Below are 18592 nucleotides of genomic sequence, written 5' to 3'. Positions count from 1 at the left end.
TCTTTGACAGTTTTTTAAATTCCCCTAAAAAAATGAAACAGCATGAATACTGTCAATATATCACAACAGCCACATTAGGTTTTGTGATATACATCATAATATAAAGAGCACTATTAGAGCACAACCTGGGAACCATTAAATCATTCTAAATCACTGTTACATTCCATTAGTGTCAATGGTGAAACCACATAATAGGCTTTATTACAAACTTCACCTTGGTAGGCCATTGTCTCTAATAACCACTTCTCTATGATGTGGTATCATACCCAGAAATCCAGGGAGATAATAAAGGCTCCCTTATTTCTTTTTTATTGGATGGGTAAAGTTAAATTTAGCTGTAAGTAAAAAAAATCCTGAAGCTTTGTTCACTAACTGCAAGTTGCTGCTATTTGGACAAAAAAAAATTAGGCAGACTTGGGAAGAACAGTTTGAAATAAATTTAAAACCTGGCAATGCTGAGGCCAGGGTAGGCTGGGCAGTGCCAGCAATTACGATGTCATTTTTGAAACGCGGTTTAGTACATTTGTGCGCCTCTTTACACTTTTGTTCAGGAGCAGAGTATTGATTATAGAAACACTGTAAGTTTCAAACCTGCCCTTTCCCTCATTCTCCCCCGGTTTGAGCTGTACCCTTTTAAAAAGTCATTTGGGCACTTTGTTGAGGTGAGGCTGGTGAGGACTTCAGCTCAAACCGAGATCAATTTTCAGATGTTTCAGGGAGAATTGTTGTACAGTGTTCTGTGCCCCTCCTCTTCACAAATAGAACCATTTATTCCCCTCCCCCTACTATGAATTTCGTCCCAATTCCTTCACTATTTCTTAGATAGACCTATGAATCTAATGCTCCCCACAAAGATTTCTATTACACCGTAGACACCTTTGTTATTGCTAAGCACATTTTAAGACAGAATGAAATAAGCGAAAATCAGATGCAGTTGCGTAGGTGAGTGATACTCTCATAAAAAACAAATAATATATTATTTAATACACAACCAGAGCAAAGTCAAAATGCTTTATATTCTTTCTATATCAATCTTGATTAATTATAAAGTATTTAAACAATCACTGTTTATAAATAAGTGCATTTGTTTATGTAAAACAACAATCTGCCCTTTGGAAGTGAGCTTTGAATAAGGTTAATTCAGGTAATTGAAATAGATTATTATCCTAATGACTCAAGTCTGCTTTTGGTTCATTCTTTAAGACTGGACCTAAAAAAAAAAAAAGTAATATTACCACATACATTCCTATAATAAGATGAAGTCTTAACTTAGGAAGAGAAAGGGATAAGGCAAAGAGGAACAAGTAACGAATACATTAGAGAAAATAGAAATAAGTCACCAGGAGTTGAATACTTCTGAAGGATAAACAAAATTAGTAGTGAAAAATATGGTAGATGGAGTTTTATAAGAATTATCTAGGGCACCTGGGTGCCTCGGTGGTTGAGCATCTGCCTTGGGCTCAGGTTGTGACCCCGGGGTCCTGGGATGGAGTTTCACATCGGGCTCCCTGCATGGAGCCTGCTTCTCCCTCTGCCTGTGCCTCTGCCTCTCTCTGTGTCTCTCATGAATAAATAAATGAAATCTTAAAAAAGAATTACCTAATAAAAGGGACAGAAGAATAATAAATTTGGAAATGATAAAGTAGGTGAAAGATAAAAATGGATGTATCTGATCTTGTACCCGGTAAAATCATTTGGAGAGGCCTTATGCCATGAAACTTCTTTAGATTTATCTATTAATAGTGAGGGTTGCTTACCCAAATCCGGTTTACCAGATTGACATGAAAACATGTCTCTCCCTCCCTCCAGTTGTTCTCTTCCCTTTCTTTTCTGTTTTTTTTTCCTTCTTCCTCTCTCTGTCTCTGTCTCTGTCTCTCTACCCTCTTCTCTCCCTCTCCTTCCCTTATCTTTTCCCCTTCTGTCTCCCTCCCTCTTTCCCATCTTCAGTCCTGTCTCCCTCTCTTTAGCCCTCTTGTCCTCTCTTCCTCCTCCTTCCCTTCTTTTTCTTAATAGTCTTTTCAGTGCTGGTCGATGCATAATATGCTTGAAAATAACAAAGCAGGAAAGTGTTAATATAGCACTCCATGGACGGAAAATTAAAAATAAAAACCTGAGGTATTAGGCTTTTTTTATGAGGGTTCGAACAGAAAGAAAGCATAAGTTTGATTTGCTGTCGTCTCTGTCGCCTAAAGAAAGTCTTTTAGCTAAAGCTCACCTCTGACCTTGTTTTCTACTTTCAGGGTATATTGTATTTCTCTTTTTTTGTTATATGTCTGGTTTGCAATGCTATTGATGTTCATAGGGAAGTGAGAGAATTGCTGTTTGAAAAGTCCATGCTCTACTTTATGAAGGCTAGCTTTATTTTCTATTTTTGTGATATTTTCTCTTTTTGCTCTTGAAAAAAAATCATGATAGAGGTCAACTCTTAAATACATTGGAAAACTTACCTGAGTAAAAATAACACCATTTTAGAATGATAGATGTTCACCTGCTTTGGGTTTTAATCTTCTTCTGATGTCAAATTGGCACATCTGACATTATCATCTCAGGATTGCAATTAAAATGTCATAAATAAACTGGCATCAGAATTAAATAAAAGAAAACATTATTAATTGTTTGTTTGTTTTGAAGCACTGACTTTAGGCTTCAAATGGTGAACACACTAGGTTTGGTTTGTTTCACAGTAACTAGACAGTGTAGGTATGTCTTCCAGATCAAAGATTAAAAAAAATAAGGAAGTCAAACCATATATTACTGCTTCTTAATTTCATTTACCTTTTTGATACCAGAGAAAATTTTGCTGAAGGCTTAGGAGGGTTAAAAATCTACAGGGACTGCTTATCAGAGGCTTTGCCTAGTTCAGTTAGACATACATGGTGAATACTGGAAGATGTGGGAAAAACTTTGCCATAGGATTACATTATGGCTAATCTGACAGGATCAAAGAAGCCACTAATTTCTGAACATGTGAATAGAGTTTTTGTATTTTTTATGGACATTCCAGTTTTAAGAAACAATGCCTAAGGACTCTGGATTAATATGTAATTATAATTCCTGCATGAAAAAAACAAGAACAGCAATTCTGTTAAAGACTCTTTCATCAACCTGGTTTGTATTTTTGTACACTTTATTTGTTAAATACATGTAAATTAAGATTTTTATAGTGCTGCTAAATCCTGAAATAACTTGCAGGTTGTGTAAAGATTTAGAAAAGCAGACTCTCCAGATTGGGCATCGGTAGATCAAATATAATTTTTTATAGTGACTGGCTTTAAGAGTGTAGTTTGATATTAATGTATTTCTGGAGGTGGTTTAAGATATCACTTATTTATGAAAATAATTTCTTTTTGTATGGGTGATTTTCTTTAAACTATCAGGTAAGTATAAGTGGATTTTCTTCATGGACATGATTAGTTCACATGATTTCCTTTACAAACCCTTATACATCAATGTGGGGAATATTTAGAAGTCTGTAACTTTTTTGAAATTATAACTACAGGCTGAAAGATTCTCTTAGAAGAAGACAGCCTGTAGTATTTCATTTGGTCCATTTATGACAGTATGTTAGAGAGCTGCCTACTAAACCACAAATCTCTTGCTGTTAACTCACCGAGTCCTATAACCTTGAGCTATTCAGATTTCAGATGGCCAAGTGAAATGTCCCTGCCTTGCATTTATTAGTAAATACTGAGGCAGTTTAAGAGAACAGAATTATTGGAGTGCCACAATTATTGTAAACATGTGGACAGGTGAGGCTTACTTAAAATGAATGAGATAAGAAAAAAAATCATAGCCATGTCATATTTAGACTAAATACTAAGTATATTTTTCCTGTCCTCTGCTTTCTTCTCAGCGATCATTGAATAAGAGGTCCCATTCTTCTCTAATAAATTAATTGAAAGTACAGTTTTAAATAAGGAGTTCAGTTGAAAAAGGGAGAAGGAAGCCACATGAAGTAAGCATTTACCGAAGGCTTGCTAAACAGTAGACACTTTATTTTCTGTAAATATCTTACTGCCTAATAACTTTATGAGCAATTTTTAAAGTGAATAAACGAAGAAGCAGAGTCTTTCTTTCTCGAGGTAATATGACTAGGTCTTGAATTTAGATGTTATAATTGAAGTCACTTATGTGTAGTAACAGTGATTCCTGCTCAGGGAGTGATTCATCCATTCAGTCATTCGTTCACTCAATTTTATTAAGGATCTATAATGCCAGATACTTTGCCAGTCTCAGAAGACAGGACCATGAATAGAACTCAGTCCCAGTCCTTGGGATTAACATCTTCTATGGGGGGCGGGGAGAAGCACACACACACAAAACTCAGTTTTGTAGAATAGATGCTATGATGGAGGCTCATGGCACTGTGCTATAGTATATTTGGGGGGGGGCGGTCTTGTACGTTGTTGGAGAAGGGAGTAAAATTTTTCTCAGAAGAAGGAATCCTTGTGCTGAGCACTACATGAGACGTTAGTTTGGCAAAACTGTGGATCAGACTAAAGCAACCACGTAATACTAAGAGCCCCACAGGAGCAGGGACCATCAAGAATTTGAGTGTGATTTGATCTTTCTACTGTGAATATCAAGTTAGTTAGGACCTTTGACTGTATTTTAACATAAGTGTAAAGGGAGCAACTGAAATGATCATGGCCGATTTTTATTTTAAAAAGATCCCTTCTGCTGCATGTGGAGAGTCAATTACAGAAGAGGCCATGGTGGACGCAGGGAGACTAGTTAGAGCTATTATAGTGATCCAGGTGACAGAAGTAGAAAGATTCTAGAATAGATTTTGAAAGTAGCACAGAAAGAATTAATTTACATAGATTATATGTGGACAGTAAGGAAAAGAGCAAAAGAAGATGAGTTACATCAGTGTATGTTTGGAGACATAAACACTAAAATGACTAAGTTGCAGCAGTCTTTGGAAATTATAGTTTTTAGGAGTATCCCAATTTTTACTTACCGGAAGGGTAAGACAATGTAGAAACTTCTGTGATAACAATTTGAAGAGCTGAGTTATACTAAGATTCATTTCTAAGGCTGTCATGTTGATTTGATTTTCTGTGAGTTGAGATGTGATTCAGAAAGGTCTGTATTAATCTGTTGACCACACATGAAAAAAGGATGTCTCTTGAACAAATAGTGCTGGGCAAACTGGATATCCGCATGCAAAAGGTATGAATTTGGACCCTTTTCTTACTCCATATACACAAGTCAACTCAAAATGGATTAAATACTTAAATGTAAGACTTGAAACCATAAAAAATCCTGGAGGAAAACACACAGGAAAGGCTTTCTGACATTGGTCTTGGAAATGATTTCTTAGATTTGACACCAAAAGCACAGGCAACAAAATCAGAAATAGGCCAGTGGAACTAAATCAGGCAAACGAACAACTAATCATTAAATCAGTCAGTCTGTAATTTGTTTTTATCTCTGCTGATTGGCAAAGCAAGTTTCAAAGCCAGCTCACATATAACAGGAACTTCACGTACATTATTGGTGAAGTCTTATGACCACTACTGCCCTTTCCCATAGCAGCCTTACAGCCGGTTGGAAAGGGGAGAAAAACATGAAGAAATGAAATTGTCAACCAAGTCAGTATACAATAATTGGTTCAATTTATTGAACATCTATTATATGGACCTATATCAAACTGAAAAGCTTATGTACAGCAAGAGAATCAACAAAATGAAAAGGCAACTTATGGGAGAATGGGAGAAAATAATTTGCCATCCTTAAAATCTGGTAAGGGTTAATATCCATAATATATAAAGAACTCATACAATTCAATAGGAAAAAATACAAATAACCCAATTTTAAAAATGGACAAAGAAACTCCACTGACATTTCTTCAAAGAAGATATACAGATGGCCAATAAGCATATGAAAAAATGCTCAGCATCACTAATTGTCGGAGAAATGTACATCAAAGCCAAAATGAGGTATCATCACATCACATTTGTTTAGAATGACTCAAGAAACACAAAACGAAACAAAAGACAAGTGTTGACAAGTGTCTGGAAAATTTGAAACTCTTACATGCTGTTGGTGGGAATGCAGAATGATGCAATGCTATGGAAAATAGGAGATTCCTCAAAAAATAAATAAATAAAAAACGAGACTGTTAAATGATCTTGTGATCCCACCTTTGGGCATTTTTATAATGGAATTGAAATCTTGATCTCAGAGGGGTATTAGCCCTTCCACGTTCATTGTAGCACTATTCATAAGATCCAAGATATGGAAATAATCTAACTGTTCAGTGAATTAATTGATTTAAAAATGTGATATACACACACAGTGGAATGTTACTTATCCCTGAAAAAAGAAAGAGATCTTGCAATATGCAACCAGATGGATGAACCTAAAAGACCCTGTGCTAAATGAAATAACCAGTCATGGAAACACAAATACTGCATGATTCCACTTACATGACTATCTAAAATAGACTCATAGAAGCAAAAAAGCAGAATGGTGGTTGCCGGGGTATGAGTGTGGGGGCATGGGTAAAGGGGAGTTGCTAACTAACTGGTATGAAATTTCAGTTCTGCAAAATGAGTAAGTTCTAGAGATACGCTGTACAGCATTGTGCCTGTAGATAATAATGCTGTATTGTACACCTTAAAAAAAACCCGTTAAGAGAATAAATCTCATATTTTTACCACAATAAAATAAAATTAAAAGAAAGTTCTGATGAGGTCATGATTATTTAATGTTCAATTAAAGAGCACGATGGGAGTTGTAGTTTTTAGTATTATTCATATGTGGTTTGCGTGGTGTTACCTAGCCTTGCAAAATCCCACTCACCTGTCAAAAATATTATTTGCTCCAGGCAAATGGTTGAATGCAATTCTGTAAGACTGATCCACATAGAGCAGTGGGTGACAACCAGTTGCAATTTATAATTTCTAGGAAATAGCACTACAACTACAGGTCTCCTGCTCTCTCCCTATACAAAATGTTCAGGCATATTCATAAGGTTTTTGGTTATATAGCGAAGTTACCAGCAGGTAAATAATCATCACACACTGAGCATCATTGTAGGTGTTAATGGTGGTTGTCAGGGCACGTACAGTGTGCACAAAATATACCCAGAGAAATTATATACACAGGCTAAGTCTGAATCCAACCCAGAAGTAGATATTTCTGGAGATATGGATAGTTAAGGAGATTTAAAAAATACTTAGGATGACAATTCAATGCTGGATCGTAGTTTATGCTTTTATTCTTCCTGAGAATAAGCAGTGATAAGTGGAAAAATCTCAGACCAAAGCAAACTCATCTTTAAACGATGAAGTCAAAACAAACAAACAAAAAAACAATGATGATCAAAAGCCTTGGTGACCACTAAACAAGTTATAGTTTGTCCCCCCCCAGAGAGGCTATGATGGGCTTTACTTGCCATTAGGGGGGAGATTAAGTGCCAGTGGTTTGGACTTAAGTAATTATACACTCAAATCCTTTCAGTATATCACAGAAGCCAGGCTTTTGCCTTTGAATATCTGTATCGTGACTCTTTGGATTGCTTATGGTTATTTCCCTTGACAACCCAAACCTGAACATTAAATCCCATTGGCAACAACTATCTGTCAAGAGCAAAAAATAAATAAAAAAAATAAAAAATAAATAAGATTTGTGTATTTAGTTTTCATTATAGAAGTGCTTGTAGTTGAAAAAATATGTACCTGTCAAGTTTTCAGCATCTCGCTGGGGATGCAATGCTGTTGTGATTTCAGAACCTGGCTGACAAATTCACATTTCAGTAGTAAAGACAAATCAAGGGTTTTTCTCTCCCCCCCTCAACCCCTTTTTTAATTCTTTCTTCTTGCCGCTTTGACAGTCATACATAACAATTTGAGACCTAAGTGCCACTTTGATGCACTATTCCATTATTAAGTGGCACAGTCACTATAAGAATAGATGACGGGCCTGTACTCAAGGCAATGTGAATTAAACAGCTTTCTACAATAGGGAAACGGAATGGTCCAAGGAATTCTGAAATATTAAAAAATAAATTTAAAACTGTGTTTCAGAAACATCAATGTATGTAATTTAAAATAATCTCAGGTAGTAGATGGCAAACTATAGAAAACAAAATATTTTTTTAGCAGAATTGTTAAAGTTTAGAGGAAACATTAAATACATCTGCAAACATCCCAAAACCCATAATTACTAATTTCAAATACAATTGTTGAAGGGTCTTAGGGGGAAGGAAAAGCAGTGAGAACCTATGCAGACTTTTAGATAGGAAGAAATGAACGTTCATTATATGACAGTAATTTTACACCATATTAATAGAGGAGTGTCCTTAAGAGTATTTCTTTAAACCTAAAAGGTGGAGTTTCCACTAAAGTAATATTGACTTAAAGTACTTAAATTAATTCTTTTGTCAATATCTCTTCAGTAAATCAATACACCTAGAATTAAACAACAGTTTTTTGCCAGAAGGCAGGCTCATCTTGGTAATTTTTAGTTACAATTCATTAAGCCATTGGTCACTATTAGGGGGGAAAAAGGCAGCAAGAATTTTATAATAATGCCGAAGAATAGAAGCTTAATATTTCCTCAGAGGCTCCTCTTTTTCAACCCAGGGAATAAAAAAAGTCAGAAGCTACAGTTGGGACTCCCTATTATATTTTTGCCAACAAAATTAAGTGACCACTTTTTCTAAAAACATAGAAAAAATAAAATTTTAATGCTTATTGCCCTCCAGAATGTAATGGATCACAAAATATATTTTTGCATAAGGTCATTAAAGGCAAGGTAATTATTTTACAAACACTGATCCTGTGATATGTCCCAGGGGAAAATGCAACAAGAATTGAAAATTCTGTTAATCCATACAGTTCTGAAATATTTGCTATAATACTTACCTCTTTATAGTTATGACAACTCAATCAAACTGATGAATATTTGAATTCTAATTTCAGTGCTTAGTACTCCAAATCTGTTTTTTTTTTCTTTCTTATTCTTCTGCATTTTCAGAGACAAAATTGAATTATTCCTTTATCCTCGTTAGTAATCCCACAGAGCAAGAAAAAAATACATCAAGGATAAAGGCGTGTTTCATACCTTTTATAGGGTGATGGTAGAGAGGTATGGCTCTGTGAAACAACAGTCAAAAGTAAATATATTGTTTCTGATGTACTCGAGACTGAGTTGTTTAAGAAAGAAAGAAAGAAAAAAAAATCAGTTTCATCAGTTTCCCACTTTACACTTCTGAAGTGCTAAAGGAGTTAAAAAAAAAAAAAAGGAGAGAGGAAAAGTAATTATGGGAAATAAAATAAGAATTTTCTTAGTTACAAGTCCTGGCCCTTTGCTGATTGCAGTAAATTATAAATTATGCAGTCAATGTAGGCCAACAAAAGAAGACATCTTCAAATCTCAGTCAAAGGTAATTACTTAAGTCGGCTGAATGTTCTCTTTTCATAGAGTGTGATCTCTCTCTGACAGCTCACACTGACAGATGACCTTCTCGGCAACGTTCTTATCCTTCGGATCATGAGCAGTGTGCCTCTCTCCCTGAATATCTCTATATATTTGTGACACTAAGCTTTCAAATACAGCTATTGACAAATCAGAACATCAGTCTAAGTGCTGGTCTTCCTATCACTCACAATAAAGTAGCTATCACTTGTGGTGGTGTAGAGCAAGCACATCTCTGAAAAATGAGTTCTCACCAAGTGCTAATTTGACACAGCTCGCTTGCCTTCCCATAATTGCTCTGTCATTGTCAGTTGGCAGTTCGGGCTCATTCCTGGAAGCTGTGCCGTACAATTGGATACAATTACTCCCATTTACCACCACTATTATGCCACTGATGTTGCCCAGTCCGCATATTGACATGCCTCATTAAACCTGGATGCGGGCCATTAATGAACATTGTTAGCATTTCTCTTAAACTTTTTTGCCTCTAATAAACAGTCAGTGTTCCATGAAGGAGCACTGCCATCCTTGTGATATGATATTTATTATCTTATGGGGGAAGGGAACTCTGCAAATGGAAACTATCCAGATGCTGAGAGGGAGATATACAGTTAGATCAGTGGAGAATAGCGCTGATAAGTGGGACCTTTCTCTGCCAGGAGCATCCTAACCATTAACCAAGTGACCTCTTCTGTCCAAAAGAAGACGGGCAGGATAAACATGAACACCCCAGAAGTGCCCACATCACAGCAGGCTTCTCAAGGTTGCATCATTGCCAACACCTCTCTCTAGCCCTCTCCTACCCCCAGGTGGTGCTATGTGCCATGATAAAGATAATTTTGCCCTGGGTCTTCAATCCATTATGTCCAGCTAACTTCAACGTGCATTTTTATTCAGAGATAATTATGTGTTGATCAGAGAAGTCAGCGGCTGTCACCCATATAGCAGGCACACCTGCGGTGTGACATAGGTGGTAACGATGGCATGCTCTTGAGCTGTCATGACACGGACAGGGACTTTATTATGTATATGTCATCATTTCTCTTAAGAAAATTATACTTCCCCACACAATGGTAATAATGAGCCTTTACAACACTCCCATAAACCTCATTTGCAGTCTTATTCTTGACCTTCATTAACTATATACTAAATATATAGAAACACCTATAAATACACAGCATGTTTTGCGTCTCTATACATAAGTTTATATCAAGCCGAGGGTGAGATATCAAGTTGGAAATACAGAGCTTTAATTAAAAACTTAAGATCTCTTAAATGGAGAGTAATCGAGCCACTTTGGCATTGTTAACTTTTCTACAATTATGATAAGAAAATAAATAATTATACAGGTGAAGATATTTGTTGAACAGTTATATGAGTGCTACTAAAATGGACTTTACTGGATTAACTAGTGCTAAGTTGTCGTATATATTTTATAATTAAATTTACATAATAAAACTAAAGAGAAGATCTTCATGTAGATAAGACTGACTTCTAAACCTGTATGCATATATTTTTTAAATAAAATTTCCTATCCAGTCAGTTGGTGGTAATAATTGAGCTGACTCTGAGGCATATAGAAAATAGGCAATTTTATTTTAGTAGAAAACCTTGCTCATAGCATATAGAATTAATGTATGTATTTTTTAACAGATGACGTGAAATTAGTCTGAGCTAATTTTTGGATAAGGTGATCCATTACAAAAAAAAAAAAAAAGAAGAAGAAAAAAAAAAAGGTGATCCATTATATTGAAGATCTATAAAGTAATGGTTAAGGGATAATTTAAAAATGTTTTCCTTCTATCCGCAAATCCTTTACTCTTACAGACTTGTGAAGTTTGGAGGAGGACATTGCGTAACTCCATGATCCTAGATAATTGAGAGTTTTTAACCCTTAACACCTGACTTAAGATCACCTTTGTACCGATTTCTTTTAATAGAAACAGGGGGCTCCCTCTCTTTTTAGCTAAAAAATGTCATCTGTAACAATTTCCAGGATATGCTGAGCCCTAACTCTCTCCCGCCACCCCCCCACATTATTTGGCTAAAGCAGATATTTGTTTATTAGTAGTTAGTATTTTCCAGACATCTTCACAGGCCTTCTTTGTATTATTTCATTTGATCCTCAATTAACTTGATGAATTAGAGGCTATTATCCTCATATAAGAGAATATGCTGAGGAATGGAGATACTAAATAACTCTGCTGAGGTCACAGAGTTTTCCACAGAGGCAGGATTTAAACCCAGGGCCGATGGCTCCAGGTACCATATCCTTAACTGATACTCGACATTGTCTCTCAAATGACTGATGTTTCTGTGTTTAAAATGGCAGGTCATTTAGATTCCTTTACTTCCACAGGATTAATTTTGAAATTCACTGTTTTGGGATTATGAAAGCATTATGAAAATCTAGACTTAATTAGATTATATTCTATAACTTTTAATATTGGAGGTTATTGTGTATTTTGGTTGGCACATACAAATGCAAAGTAAAATAATTAGACTTATTTCTGATTTGGATAGATTCCATTTCAGAAATGGAAACGTCATTGAGAATGAGAGAAATCAAAATTGGTCTGGTTTCTTCTGATGTAGTAACTTTTTTATGTTATTTGCAAAAAGGAGGTAACATATGTTTATATATAGTCCATTTTTTAAAAAAATTTCAATGTCTAATCTGAGTCAGTTGACCTTTGTGTTTTATTTGCTGAGCCTTTCAAAATGTTTCAAGAGCAGTGACTTTTCCTGTGATGTGGACACCTCACTTTCATGGAATAGGGCTAAGAACTCCAACTCATCTTCTAATTTGCTAGTTTGCAAGTGGGAATAGTTGCTTGTAATCTAGTAAACTCTATTCCCCACCCCTCAACATTGGATCATTTTTCTGTGGGTTAACTAAAGCCAACAAATAATCTTGGGTGAAAAAGGAAATGTTTAAGAATTTCTTTGGCTAGTTTTTGTTTTTTGGTAAAGGGGGGCTCTGTGACTTTAATTGCCTTCAGTATGGATCTGTCAACATAACACTAGAAGTATTACTGTAGGAAATAACTGGGCTTGTAAATCATTTTAATTAATATTAAGCGCAAAATTGTCTTGTTTTCTTTTTTTTTTTTGCTTCCTGATGTTCAAAAAGTGTGGGAGTAGAAGGAGGGATGGTGAGATGGGCCAGTCAGGTAAACACAGTGCGTGTTTTAATTTTATCAAAGTGAAGGATTTCATCGTCTGCTTGTGTTTTTCCTTTGTATACTTCCCTTAATACTATGGAAGTGAGAGATGAGCTCTAGTTGGCAACCAGAATGGTTGATGTGCAGGATAAATGGAATTGGAGCAGAAGAGATTATAAGATCAGGGCATAGAGAAAAACATTTATCTGACTGAGTCGGTGATAGAAATGACTTAGGAGTTTGGCTTAGCTAGTTTCAAGCTATAGTACTTAGACCTAAGTAGTTACAGAGAGGTATGTTTTATAATCATGCTGGTATTTGGGGAGAAATTTTTTTTCCTTTTTCCTTCAATGAAATATTTTAATGATTTACATTCATTCATTGAAAAAAGTTTATACCTGTGTGCACATAAGTACCAGGCACTGTTCTGGGATTAGGGATACATCAATAAACAGAAGAGATAAGAACCCCTGTCTGCAGGGAACTTACATCCTAGTGGTTAGGGATAGACAATAAATAATACAAGTAAGTAAGAGCAATTAAAGCAGGCAACAGCCATAGGATGGATTGGAGAAGGATTAGAGTTTTAAGCAGGGGGTAAGGTCTCACTGTGAGATTGACATTGGATCAAAGATCTGCAGAAGGGAACACTTCCTTTAGGAAGGAACATATACATATCCTGGAAACTAGTGTTCCCTGAAGAAGCAATAGCCCTGAGGGCCATGAGGCAGGAGGGGCATGACTGCTGTGTGCAGGGAAGAGGCAGAAAACCAATGAGACACAAGGCGGGTGATGCTAGGGAGCGAAGCAGGAGAGGTGGTGGTTTGAAAGTACACCGACTTTTGTAGCAGCGTGCTGTTCTAACAATTGAGTCCTTGGTTTTCCATTTCCCTTTTAGAAGTGCTAACGTCATGCCCCTCTTATCTCAAACAGAATTGGAGATCATCATGCCTGAAACAGGCAGCACAGATTCTTACTGGGTTCTAGAAACAGGAATCTTGATATCGGGCGATAAATCCAGCAGAATTCTTTTTTTTTTTATTTCTGCAAACACTGTGTTAGAGAAGGACTGCACTGTTGATCTGTTCAGCATGTTACTGTGTTGCCCAAATCTCCAAACAACATTTGCAGATTGGCGATGGTTTATGAATTTATATTTTCCTTCAGAGATTAATTTAGCTGGCAGAGTTAAAGACATTTGAGACTAATTTTGCATAATTTTTGTTTTCTTATAGTATATTGTGCAGAGATTTTCTGTGAAGCAGAGAAAAAATGTTAATAAACATATTATGTCCATGGATCTCCCATCATTCGCTTGTGTTATATGTACATGAAACACAGTCTGCCCTATTGTACTAATTGTCTTAAGACTTAGTTACGTATTTTCTTGCTTTTCTCACTCTATATGGTTAATAATTATTATAAACTAGTTGTTCTAATACATGTTGCATGTATTTAACTTACTTAATACATATATGTTATACTATTATTTTAAACACTGGCATTTATTAAATACGTATGTATTTTTTTGAAACACATTCTGCTTCATTATTTATATGGGTGCCTCCTGCATTATTATTTCATCTATGATTTCTAATGATTTCCTACATGGTGCTGTCAATTTTATACATCTTATAATATTTAAACTTTTGATTCAGTAAATAAGAGTTCAAAACGGAAAAATAATCGCTAATTCTTTTATTATTATTATTATTTTATTTATTCATTCATGAGAGACACAGAGAGGCAGAGACCCAGGCAGAGGGAGAAGCAGGCTCCACGCAGGGAGCCCGATGTGGGACTCGATCCCAGGTCTCCAGGATCAGGCCCTGGGCTGAAGGCGGCGCTAAACCATTGGGCCACCGGGGCTGCCCTAATTGCTAATTCTTATGATCATATTTATATACTGTATTATGGTTCAAATACATGACTCATATGGTTCAATGCAAAGAAATCAGATGTTTTAGGGCACTACCTGCCAGTTATATTTTGTTACATTTATAAAGTACCTGGATGATCTTGACATATCAACTGGATGTTGCCCATTCATTAACTGGAATAATCACATAAAAGTAGTAAAATTTGAACTCTAAGTAAATGTACAAATCGGATATAATAAGAAAAGGTGATAACACAAAACAGTAGATCTTTATATATATATATATAGAATGCCTTATAATCTGTAAGGTTTTTCCTGTTGTGCTCATAATAGAAATGATTTGTGATTGTTTAGGTTGTAGTCTCTGATCACAAACTTGTCTCTGTGGAGAATGAAACACTTAGGAACCTAGTTCTGCTCCAGCAGTGAAGACAGTTGAAGCTGTTTATAAAAACTTAGCACATGGCTCTCTGCTCTTTCCCATTTGACAGACAGCTGCATCTTCTGGTGCAGTGCCAGCCGCATCCCGGAGACACAATGGTGAAGTTGGGAATAAACGGGATTTGGCCATATTAGGCACCTAGGGACCCTGGCTGCTTATAACTCCAGCAAAGTGGATATTATCACCATTAGTGACCCCTTCATTGACCTCAACTGCATGGTCTACATGTTCCAGTATGGTTCCACCCACGACAAATTCCAGAACACCATCAAGGTTGAGAACAGGACAGAAAGCCATCTCCATCTTCCAGGAGCAAGCTTCCACCAACATCAGATGGGGTGATGCTGGTGCTGAGTATGTTGTAGAGTCTATTGGGGTCTTTACCACCGTGGAGAATGCTGAAGCTCACTTGAAGGGTGGGGCCAAGAGGGTCATCATCTCTGCCCTTCTACTCTGCACCCATGTTTGTGATGGGTATAAACCATGAGAAGTAGGACAACTCCCTCATGATAGTCAGCAATGCCTCCTGCACCACCAGCCACTTGGCCCCTCTGGCCAAAGGTCATCTATGACAACTTCAGCATCATGGAAGGACTCATAACCCCAGTCTATGCCATCACTGTCACCCAGAAGACTGTGGATGACCCCTCTGGTAAGCTGTGATGTGATAGCTGAGGGGCTGCCCAGAACCTTATCCCTGCTGCTTCTGGCACTTCCCTGAGCTAAATGGGAAGCTCATTGCCATGGCCTTCCATGTCTCCATGTCCAACAACATCAGTCGCAGATCTCACCTGCTGCCTAGAGAAAGCTACCAAGTATAATGACATCAAGAAAGTGGTGAGACAAGCATCGGAGGGCCCCCTTAAGGGCATCCTCAGCTACACTGAGGATGACGTTGTCTCCTGTGACTTAAACAGTGACACCTACTCTTCCACCTTTGATGTTGGGGTTGGTATTACTTAGTGACTACTTTGTCAAACTGATTACCTGGTATGACAACGATTTTGGCTATAGTAACTGGGTGGTGGACCTTATGGTTCATGTGGCCTCCAAGGAGTAAAAGCCCCTTGAGCCACCAGGCCCAGTAAGAGGAAGCAGTCCTCAGCTGCTGGGGAGTCCTTGCCCCAGCTCATCCCCAGCACACTGAGAATCACCTGACCTCCATAGTTTCCATATCAGACCCTCTGAAGAAGGAGAGGAGCTTGGGGACCCTTAACCTTGTCATGTACCATCAATAAAGTATACTCTACCTAGCCAAAGAACACCTCCCCACCCATCCCCACCCCCAAAAAAAGAAAATTTAGCACATTTTGGCATTCATTTGATCATCTCCCTTTAAAAAAAAATTAAAGATTTTTATTTATTCATGAGAGACACAGAGAGAGAAGCAGAGACATAGGTAGAGGGAGAAGCAAGCTCCCTGTGGGGATCCTGATGCAGGACTCAATCCCAGGACCCCTGGATCATGACCTGGGCCATAGGCACACACTCAACCATGGAGCCACCCAGGCTCCTTGATCATCTTTTGTAACCAAAAAGCCAAAAAAAAAAAAAAAGGAATTTCCGTTACTCAGTGTACACTACTTCTGCTCAGTTACATTAAACTGTATAGCATGGGTTGAATTATTTCTCTCTACCAAGAATTTCAGTTCTTATGAAAGAGAGTTATCTGAATCAAGTGGATCTAAATAGCATTATCAGAAAAAATGTTAATGCCAAGGAAAAAAAAAGTGAACAAATTACCTTACAAAATTGTGCTTTCATAACTTGGCATATTTTTCATAGCAAATGAAAAGAACAGCCATAATCTGTGTCTATGAGATGGATATGAGTGTGAATTTTTGAATCAACATTTGAAAGTTGTATTTAAAATAGAAGCCAGCATTTCTAAACTGAAAGGATTTATTTGTTTGGTTGTTCATTTATTGAGCCTTCATACTTACCATTTTAAAGTTGGGAAAATTGAGAACCAGAAAGCTAGGATATAATCACGAAGTTGCACGCATAACTAAAGGGTAAAGGTAGGGGGAAATATTTAAAAGAAGAGAGAGGGAAAGTTTTAGAGTAGTGAAGATGAAAGCATGACAGCAAGGAAGAACTTGTGAAAGCAAGATTGTACCCCATCTTCCAACTTCTCACAGTCCCTGTTTAAAAGATCCTCTTGAAACTTTATTTTCAGATCTTTTCCACCTATTTCCTTCTTATCTAACATACGATTTACAACATGTGGGGAAATAAATGCTTGTACATATGTCTGTTCACAGGTTGAAAAATATAGAGTATACTTGAAAAAATTTTGTATTTAAATTCATTTGATTACCATATAGTGTATTATTAATTTTAGAGATAGAGTTTAGTGACTCATCAGTTGTATATAATACCCAGTGGTCATTATATCAAGTGCCCTCTAATTGGCACCTAGTTACCCTATTCTCCACCTACCTCCCCTCCAGCAACCCTCAGTTTATTTTCCAATAGTGTATACTTAAAAAAAAAAAAAAGATTCAAGAATTCAGTTGTTTGTATTTCCTTCATAACCCATTTGTATCCTTGAATCTCATATAATTTTGCAAAACTAATAGATTGTAGCTTTTTACATAGACTGGACATATAATCAGTGTAAATACCCTTAAGGTACATTGATTCATTTTCTTTCCCTATTTAACAATATTTGCTACAAGGCCTTAGTATTCTTGATGTCAAGATGCAAGACACATAATCGAGGTGAGGACATAATATTCATTATACATTATTCCTTATACTAAGAGAAACCTGCTGCAAAATTGAAATTGAAATTCAGGTATTTCCATACATACATCCATTCATAAAAATTAAGATACTCTCAGTATAAGCCATACGATATTCCCAGTGCAATTTATAAGACCTGCTACTTACAATAAAATTTCACAAAAGATTTAAATCTACCAAAAACATGAATGCTGCTGTTTTCAGCAAGTTGTAAGTGGCTGGGAGCCAAGCTACAGCAATTCATGCCAGAAAATCCGTACACCAGAGCCTTATAGAGAATGATTAGTTGACATCATTTTAATGATGAATTAATGAGCAGTAAAAGCATTCTAATTCCAATATGTACAAAACCTTCTATTTGAAGACACAGGACTAGAGAGAACAGATCCATGACCTTTGTGATACTGGCAAAGGTTGGGTTCACTACAGTTAACGCCCAATCCGTCTTTCAAGGTTAACTACACATGCCATGCTGGGAAATGAAACAATTACTAACGAATTTTATAGGTATATTCTGTCAAATTTAAAAGGCAATCAGAAGTCTAAATGAAAATTATGCCTGGGGAAAGCATATAAAAAGAGAGAAACTAGGAAGGTGTGTGTAGGTACCTCTATGCACTTATTTCCTTAAAAAAAAAAAAAGATGCCTTCAGGAGAAGGCAACATAAACTTTTCAAGTACACAAATGAAAATCCTTATGCTGAATGAAGAGAATACTCAGCTTATGGGAATGGAAGTGTATTCAGGAAGGACAGCATCTAATCATCTGGGCAACACTAGCACAGCAAGGGTAGATGATTCATTATTCTGTAATTAACTTTTAATTAACTTTACTCTGCTTTACTTATTTTAGAAAATTAAATAAACTTCATTTTATTGCTCATGCTAAACCAATGAGCAGAAGCTAGAGTTCTGCTCTAATTAAAATAA

General features: G+C 36.5%; 1 pseudogene; it reads left to right on the top strand.

Moving 5' to 3' along the window:
• Positions 1–14934: 14934 nt before the first annotated feature.
• Positions 14935–16067, top strand: LOC121474583 (annotated as a pseudogene).
• Positions 16068–18592: the final 2525 nt, after the last annotated feature.

This window comes from Vulpes lagopus, chromosome 13, assembly GCF_018345385.1.
Source record: "Vulpes lagopus strain Blue_001 chromosome 13, ASM1834538v1, whole genome shotgun sequence".
Classification (NCBI taxonomy): Eukaryota; Metazoa; Chordata; class Mammalia; order Carnivora; family Canidae; genus Vulpes; species Vulpes lagopus.
Note: the sequence above shows the minus strand (reverse complement) of the source record. Positions and strands in the feature narration are given on the sequence as shown.